General features: G+C 42.2%; 1 pseudogene; it reads right to left on the minus strand.

Annotated features, from left to right (window-relative positions):
• Window positions 1-4,982: 4,982 nt before the first annotated feature.
• LOC100060039 (small ribosomal subunit protein uS19 pseudogene) lies at window positions 4,983-5,412 on the minus strand (annotated as a pseudogene).
• Between the last annotated feature and the right edge of the window lie 3,517 nt (window positions 5,413-8,929).

The following is an 8,929-nucleotide window of genomic DNA, read 5'->3' on the forward strand; positions in this document are numbered from 1 at the left end:
GACAGCTGGCCAAGGCTACTGCCTACTAAGGGCCGGAGCTGAATAGGCTGGGTTCAGTGCCTATTCTTTTTCTAGTCTCTGTTGAAGTGTGGGTGTGGTGGGTGTGGTGGATCTGGCCGTGGCTGCCCCGCCTGTGGAAGCATTCATTCCGCCCACACTACAGGAGGGAGGGTGTGCACAGCCTGGAGTCCCGGAGCTCTGGGGGCTCCTTTCAGGCTGCGTTCCACGTCAGTGGGGTCCCCTCCAGTGTGACTGGTGGATGCTGAGGCTATTGTCTATCAGGAGCTGTCCTAGATGTTGGACATAAAGGATTGGAAAGGTGAAGTCGTTGCCCTCAGGAGCGTACAAGGCAGTCTGATAGCCCCGGCTTCACGTTTAGGGCTTCCTTGCACCCCACCCCCTCCATTCCACCTCCCCACAGAGATGTAAGGTAGACCAGGGCATTCTTAGCATTGTGTGACCAGTTCTTTCCAGAAGGCCATACCACTCTGGCATTTATCAACAGGCACAGCCCAACAGGTTTCTTACCCTTCACTTCTCTGAGCCTCTTTCCTCAGCTGGAAATGAGGCTGTGAAGCTGTGAAGCTTGCCTTATTCAATTGTCAGAGTTGGATGAAAGAAAATACGTCAAGTTCCAAGCACACAGTAGTTGCCAATGCGTATTGAATTGTTTGATCTAATAGTCTAATTTTCCTCCTTTAGTGTTATGACAAAATGAAAAAGCCATGTTTGCTTACTTCTCTGACTTAAAAGGCAGCTAGCAGATCCAAGCGTTCTAGAACATTAGGGAGGTGGTGAGTCAGTCTCAGTAGGCATTGTTCTCAGCAACTCAAGATTTACAAAAACTACAGCGTGTCAGACTAGACGGCCCTTAGAGATCACTTATTTTAGTGGATCCAAATTACTTTGTTCTTCGATTTTGTCCATAAGGTTTTACCTTGCTTGTTTTGGCCACCTGGGAAAGGCCCCTTAAAAAATTGGAAATAACTGGAAACAGTTGGCAAGATAACTGGGGATAATTTAAAGTGACAGTGGCCATTTTGCACTCTTTTTGAGCTTTCAAACCAAAAAAAATATCGTTAGAGTCAAAGGCTCCACCTCTGAAAGCCCCCGCTCTGGTTTCCAAGCCTGATCACCCCGGCGACCCTGAGTGGGGTGCCCTCTCTTGGCGGTTAATCCCTTAAGTATTTTAGGCACCTACTGAGTCACTTATGAGGATAGGAGACTTGTAATTTATTCTGTAAACTGTCCTGCTGGGCTGTGTGTCCCAGAGTGGGAACTGTTGCGTGACCCTTATATGGATAATTGTTGGGAAGAGACCCTGAGGGTGAGGCCTGATCCCCTTTTCCCTTCTTTGTCTGTCTTGTTTGTCACCTCCTCTGTTGTCACCAAGTAGAGGTTAAGTTCAGTCTGGACCTGAGCAGAAACTGGACCTTCTGTACTAACTCTCAACCCTGGCACTGGGAGCCCCAGCCCCCAGCCAGCTCCAGGCCTTTGCCTCCTGCTTCCCTGGCTCACCTTGTGCTGGCTCAGGGACTAAGTGCCTGGGCTGAGTGGGACTTCACCAAATCTTAAAGCTATTGATATCTGCAGTCGGGCTCTGCACCCTTCTCCAGCCTGCTGTCAGTCAGACACCAGCTTTACTGCCATGAGGACTGCCCCAAGCATCCCCGGAGACTCACCCCTCTGGTGCATTTTAACTAATTGGAAACGCTTTCAACTGGATGGTTTATGCCCCAGAAACTCCATCTGGGAGAAAACTTGAGTGGTTTCTCTGTGCCATTGTAATGTAGTTAATTCCCAGAAATGAAGAAAAAAAGGGGAAAAGGAAAAAATGGCTACAAGCATGCCCTTACCAAAAATCTAGCATCTTGAGTGTCTTCTCCACAAATATTGGTAGAAAGGCTTAAAATACAATTTGGATTCATAACTAGTAGCTTTATATTAAATTACCTGATTCATGGCAGTAATTTTAAAGCAATAGGTCTGGAGACTCTGTGTGTGTCTGCAAGTATGTTATATATGTGTAGTATTTTACCTCCAGATGGTATGGCCAAAATTAAGAGCTCTGTTTAATTGGCTTAAAGCAAGTGCTTACATAAATTCTAAATATAATAGAAGTTAACCCAGTACCTTTCAAGTTAACAGGATATAGATTAATCTTTGGTGACTGAAGGCTTGTTTTAGATTGTTGGTTTGATTAAATAGGCAATTCCTAGAGTTGTCAGTATTTGGAAATGATGCAGGTGTTGGGGGACTGGAATTGGCCTCCCCAAGATATGTCTCTTTGGCATGAAGATTATTTTGGGCTGGTTACTTTAAAACTGCAGACAGGAAAGAAACTCTGAAAAGTATGATTTACTTACCCTTTGTTAAGAGACATTTACATTGTAAAGGAAATCTCCATCTGTAAAGGTGTCTCCCTCTCTGTACCAGGAAGGAGGGATGACCTTATCTCTAGAAACTCTCATCAATGTGGAAGGCAAGGACTCAAGTCTGCATAATAACCTGACTCTTGTTTACTGTACTTGTGTGGCAATCGCCCATGATTGACTCCCCCTCTACCCCAACATCCTCCTTTGTCTTTAGCTGAAGATAATATTTAAGGTGGTGGCTTCAGCCATTTTGGCAAGCTGCTCAGGTTGCCTGAGCCTCTCCCATGTATACATGTTACAAAGCTCTGTTTAATTTTCTCCTGTTATTCTGTCTCATGTGAATTTAATTTGTTTTCTGGCCAGAAGAACCCAGAGCGGGTAGAGGAAATGTCTTCCTCCCCTACATGGGCATGCAGCCTGGGTTTGCTAGTCAAATAAGTTCATGTTGTCTGTTACAAATTCATCAGCAAAATAACAGCTTTAAATGGTAGCTGATTTTGTCTAATATCTCATGAGGTTTTCATGGGTAATCTGAACATGATTGTTGGAAAGAAATGATTTAGATGAAAATGGGTTAGAGTTTTTGGGTACAATAATTGTTTTATGGTCTGTATACTTGAAAAACAGCTTCCAAGTTCTTTTTGGTAACTTAAAACTTTAGAGTTTTGCCAAGTCAAGTTGAATGATAAAAATCTGTTGAGTATCTGGGTCATTTTTGGATAGGATGGAACACTGAAACATTCATTATTGTGGAACATGTCTAAATTATCTACTTTTGGCTTCTTATTGCACAGAGGCTACAAGTGTTTGGGTCTACTAGTCAACACGCCTTCTGTTTTATTATTGTGAATTGGCATGTTTCTAGAAATTATGAAAAGTGTTTAGGATGCTGACATAAAAGACAGTTCATAGTTGCTTACCTTTTAAGTTTTTACTAGCATCTGTAAGGGTTAAAAATTCTAATTAATGTATGTAGTTAAAGCTACTGGAAATTAATAAGGCAAATATCTTTGTATTCAAGAAAAGTAAAATGTATGTTTTCAGTAAAGAAGGTATAAAGGATGGAAGTATTGTTGTTTGTTCTGTTAAGAAAGATAAATTTGTCCTAAAGTACTAGAAGGGAAGAAAGCAAGCAGGGGAAAATTCTGAATGTAAAAAGAAAGTTGTAGAAGTTTTGTGAAGGAGAAATTCTGAAAGGAGTTTTATGCTAGTCAAGTTGACTAAGATTGAAGTAAATCCAATTTAGTAAATGAGCTGGGTTTTTTTTTGAGGAAGATTAGCCCTGAGCTAACTACTGCCAATCCTCCTCTTTTTGCTGAGGAAGACTGGCCCTGAGCCAACATCCATGCCCATCTTCCTCTACTTTATATGTGGGACGCCTGCCACAGCATGGCTTTTGCCAAGTGGTGCCATGTCCGCACCCGGGATCTGAACCAGCAAACCCTGGGCCACCAAGAAGTGGAAGATGTGAACTGAACTGCTGCGCTGCTGGCCGGGCCCCTAGTAAATGAGTTTTAATGTCGAATAAGCTGGTGCAAAAATTAAAATTTGGTTTTCTGTCAAAGGATAATTTTCTTGAATGTTTTGGCCTGCTCTGTCTACCTAAAAAAATAGGAAATCTATGTTTTGTTAAAATAATTCCTATGTTCAGAAATAAAGAAGTCTTTATTGAGATTTTTTTGACTGTTTTAACTGCTCTTGGCTGTGTGTGTTGTCACGTTGAATAAATGCCTGAGCAGTGTTTCACAGAGAGCACTGTTCCCTATCTTAACAGGTGTTTTAAAACCTTGTGATATTTTTGACAAGCTCTCCCACCCCCCCAAAATATTTCAGTCCTGAATAAAGGTTTTCTTTTGCCCTAGAAGAAGGAAGAGAATTTCTCTGAAGATTTTCAGAGGGCCCCTGAGACTTCTCAAAGAAATTTGCTCTCTTCCTATAAGGAGGAAAATACTAAACTAATTAGGCTTATTTGGTATGTTAAGTTACATGGGAAGCATTGTCAGATAATTGATGATGAACTTTCTTAGGTGGTATTATGTGGGTAAATATTTTGGATATAAATGTTTTGAAATTGTATAACATTCCTAAAATTTTGATCTGTCCTGGGTGTCAGCCATAATTCTGGTTATTATTTTAAAGTGTTGTATGTCAAAAAATTAACCAAATTTCTTTGTCAGTTCCATTTTTGGGTCTTTTCTTGTTTACAGACAGTTATTATTTTACTCTGCTTTTTTTTTTTTTTTTTTAGATTTTATTTTTTCCTTTTTCTCCCCAAAGCCCCCCAGTACATAGTTGTATATTCTTTGTTGTGGGTCCTTCTAGTTGTGGCATGTGGGACGCTGCCTCAGCGTGGTTTGATGAGCAGTGCCATGTCCGCGCCCAGGATTCGAACCAACGAAACACTGGGCCGCCTGCAGCAGAGCGCGCGAACTTAACCGCTCGGCCACGGGGCCAGCCCCTATTTTACTCTGCTTTTGCAAAATTTGTTTCATCTTCAGAGAAATTCATGGAAAGGATTCTGGCACTTACTCTAGAGTACAGATTTCTTTTCTTTTCTTTTCTTTTCTTTTCTTTTTCAGCAGTCTGTGCCTTTATTGGCTGAGCAGGCTACTTGAGAGGGATGAAGCAGGTGGAGTGGGTGGCCCCGATCCTGGGCTGGCAGTGCTTCACAGGCTTGTAGGTGATGGAGAACTTGCTCAGGTAGTGGCCGATCATCTGCGGCTTGATCTCCACCTGGTTGAAAGTCTTGCCATTGTAGACACCCACCATGCTGCCCCGCATGCAGGATGATCATGGCGCAGGTGCGTCTTCACCACCTCGGGCTTCTCCATGGGCGGTGCCTCCTTCTTGGCCTTGCGCAGGCGCTTCAGGAGCAAGTGCTGCTTCCTGTGCAGCCGGCGGTTGAGCTGCCACCACCGCCGGGCGCTGTACAGCTGCATCAGCTGCTCGTAGGACATGGCCCACAGCTGGTCGAGGTCCACGCCGTGGTAGGTGAACTCGTGGAGGTCCGCTTCTTCTTCTGCTCCACTTCTGCCATCTTGTCGGTTCTTCGGCAAAGCTACAGTACAGGTTTCTGATAAACTTTCAGATCATTGACTGAACTGGGTAAGAAATTACAGAACTCCGAGAAACTGACTTCATGAAACTGCTAACAATATTAAGGTCAAGAATCGATTACACAGGACTGAATGAAGATGAGGATGATTGTAATTTGTGGCTTTTCATTGAGATATTGTTGATTTTTTTAATGTTTTGTTTTATTTTCTCAGATTTAAGGAAACCTTTGTCTCTTTTCTCTCATGCTAACTATGACTTATAGCAATTTGGTGAAATTATACCTTTGTGAGCAGAACTGAAACATTTATCTTTTTCTCCCAACCTGATCCCTCTAGGATTTGGAAACTCAGTGAGTGAGTGAGTATGGTTATTTTGTGGCAAGATAAGTTTGCGTAAGTTCAATAAGAATCTGTTTTCCTTATAACAGGACACTTTTGGAAATATTGGTCATATTACCAAGGCTTTGACTGGAATATCATATTTGAGAGAAACATACAGGCTCAGATATGAGAAGACAGCTTCTCAGGAACAAAGATTGGACTTTCTGGAATAAAGCCACTTGGAAATATTAGCCTGGTACCTTGTTTGCAGATATTCCAGCAAACTTATCTGGTCAGTAAGGGAGCTCACTTACCAGGCAGGTGCAAGGAATCTTGAAATATTTTGGGGGAACCTCAAAAAGAGAGGAATCCACCAAAATTTGTAGGTATTGCAGGCAAAATCTGATGGCAAGTCTTTGGCTTGGCCTTCGTGGACTCGAGGGGGCTTTACAGTTCAATCTGAGACTCCTTATAACAAGTTCCAGCAAAGCAGATTTAAGAGCCTATAGGATCAGTGGCTATTCTTGCTGTACTTATGTAAGTAATTGGACCAAGTTTTATTGAAACTAGACTTATTTTGCAAGGCAGTTCATCTTAATTTGGCTATATTTTCTAAATGAGGGTGATTTTAGAGAGAAAAATTATGTTTCAGTGAAAACTATAATACACATTTGTGGGTATTAGATCCTAGTTCTGTTAATTGTCTTTGAAGTTTTTTCTACCTGTGAACTGGACTGGATCCTGACGTCTGGCTACAAATCTCCAAACTAATGCTTTCAATTTTTTTCCCTCATTTTCACTTGGAATCACTGAGAACTGAACCTACCCTTTTTCCTGAAGCCTTGCAAACTGAAGCTGCACAACTTGATAGAAACTTAAGAGAGATTCCTGTATGTTGCTGTGTAAGCTGTAAGCCACTCAGGGAGATACCTGAATGCCCAATGACATCATCAGAGACGCTTCAAACTGCAAAGGATGCTTTGACTTTGACATCTAAAGATTTTGACTGGCTGCCCCCTAGGCTCAGGAACTGGTTTATAGTTTGCCCCCACCATTAACATTGTTTTCTTTTTGTCTCTCTAGAAATGCTTCTTCTCAAGTAGAAACCAGCCTTATTAAAATAAGGGAATAAGCCACCTGGATACAGACAACTATAAACAATCAAATCCCTTTCTTATCAGACTTAGGTGACTGGTTTACCTTTTCTCTTGGATACCAGCTGGGATCCCGTCATCCCTGTGGATATAATAAAAGGGGGCCTCATCTTAGCATTAATAGGTCTACTGTTATTCTTAGTCATTAAATTGGGAATCAAATATATATCCACCTTAACCACCAAGGCTTCCATGTTGACAGCATGACAACTCCCTCTTAGAAACCTCCTGGCCCATTTTAAGAAGAGGATAACTTCCATGCCATGGTCCTCTCACATTGCCCTGATTCAGCAGGAAGTAGCCAGATTGAACACGAGGGCCCTATTTCCTACACCAGCATATGATTATGCTGGGGGGTATAACTGATGGGGGGTATTGATACCAGCTCAACACAAGATTGACATAAGGGAAGCCATATCATAGAAAAGAAACCAGATTATAACTTTAAATGAGCTCTGACTAACTAGCCCAGACATGTTCTGTAGATTTTGTGGCCCCTCCCAGCTGCTTTAAGATGATAACTTTGTTCTTTTGAGTTCCTTAGGAATGTGATGACCCCAGGCAGAGAGCCTTTGCCGATAGCCATCCTCAATGACAACTGAAAGAACAGGATATAGGACAGTTGCTCCATTCTCTGATGCATTTACAGTAAAACAAAGGACTATCAAGAACTGGGACCAGATGCCTGCCCCACCCAGGGACCAGCCACCTCCCCAACCTGGAGACAGTCCCCGTATATGTAACTGGCCTGTAGTCTTTGTTCTGGGAGATGGTTCTTTAGGACATGAGTCAGCCATCTCCCCTCTTGCTAGCAAGCTGCAATGAAGTCCTTTCTCTCCTACCACCTTGCTTCCTGACTATTGGCATGTCTTTGGCGATCACACGAGCCCACTTGGGTGGTAACAATAAGAAGAACCTCTTTAATATTGACTTCATTTTACAGTTTACAAAGAATTTTCAAATCTCATTGGACACTTTCTCAGATCTGGGAGGTATGTTTTAATATTATCAGTCCTATTTTACAGATGAGGAAACAGGCTCAGAGAATATAAGTGACTGGCTCTCAGGACTCAGCAATTAGTGAAGTTTGGACTTGAATCTTCTGGTAAGAACAAAGAAACAAACCAACAAAACAAGTAAAACCTCATGCTCTTCCTGGTATGCCATGGGAGTTTGGGATAGTAGGAAGTCCAATAGAACTGGGTTTAAATTATGGTTCAACTTCCCACTGGCTGTTACTTTATCACTTTGAGCTTGGCTCAAAAAGACACTAATCCCTTCAGCATGTGGGGGACTGGAATTGGCCACCCCAAGATATGTCTCTTTGGCATGAGGATTATTTTGAGCTGGTTACTTTTAAAAACTGCAGATGGGAGTGAGGCTCTGAAAAGTGGAATTTACTTACCCTTTGTTAAGAGACATTTACATTGTAAAGGAAATCTCCATCTGTAAAGGTGTCCCCCTCTCTGTCCCAGGAAGAAGGGGAGATGACCTTATCCCTAGAAACTCTTAATCAATGCAGAAGGCAAGGACTTAAATCTGCATAGTAATCTTACTCCTGTTCACTGTACTTGTCTGGTAACCTCCTGTAACTGACTCCCCCTATCCCCAACATCCTCCTTTGTCTTTAGCTGAAGATGATATTTAAGGTGGTGGCTTTGGCCATTTTGGCGAGCTGCTCAGGTTGCCTGACCCGCTCCCATGTACACATATTATAAAGCTCTGTTTAATTTTCTCCTGTTATTCTGTCTCACGTGAATTTAATTTGTTTTCTGGCCAGAAGAACCCAGAGTGGGTAGAGGAAATGTCTTCCTCCCCTACAAGCATGTGGTTGATGTGAGGAGTTAGTGATGCAGTGTATGTAAAGTCCAGACCTATGCAGAGAACGTCCTTGAGGGCTCTCATTGCATTCTGCCTCTTTGAATTCTAAAATGTTTTGTATCTGGCCTTTAGTTCACTGGGAAAATTACAAAGCTACTATTCCCCCCAAAATTTATCCCAACCACTTATTTTTTTAGAAAAC

Source organism: Equus caballus, chromosome 13, assembly GCF_041296265.1.
Source record: "Equus caballus isolate H_3958 breed thoroughbred chromosome 13, TB-T2T, whole genome shotgun sequence".
Lineage (NCBI taxonomy): Eukaryota > Metazoa > Chordata > Mammalia > Perissodactyla > Equidae > Equus > Equus caballus.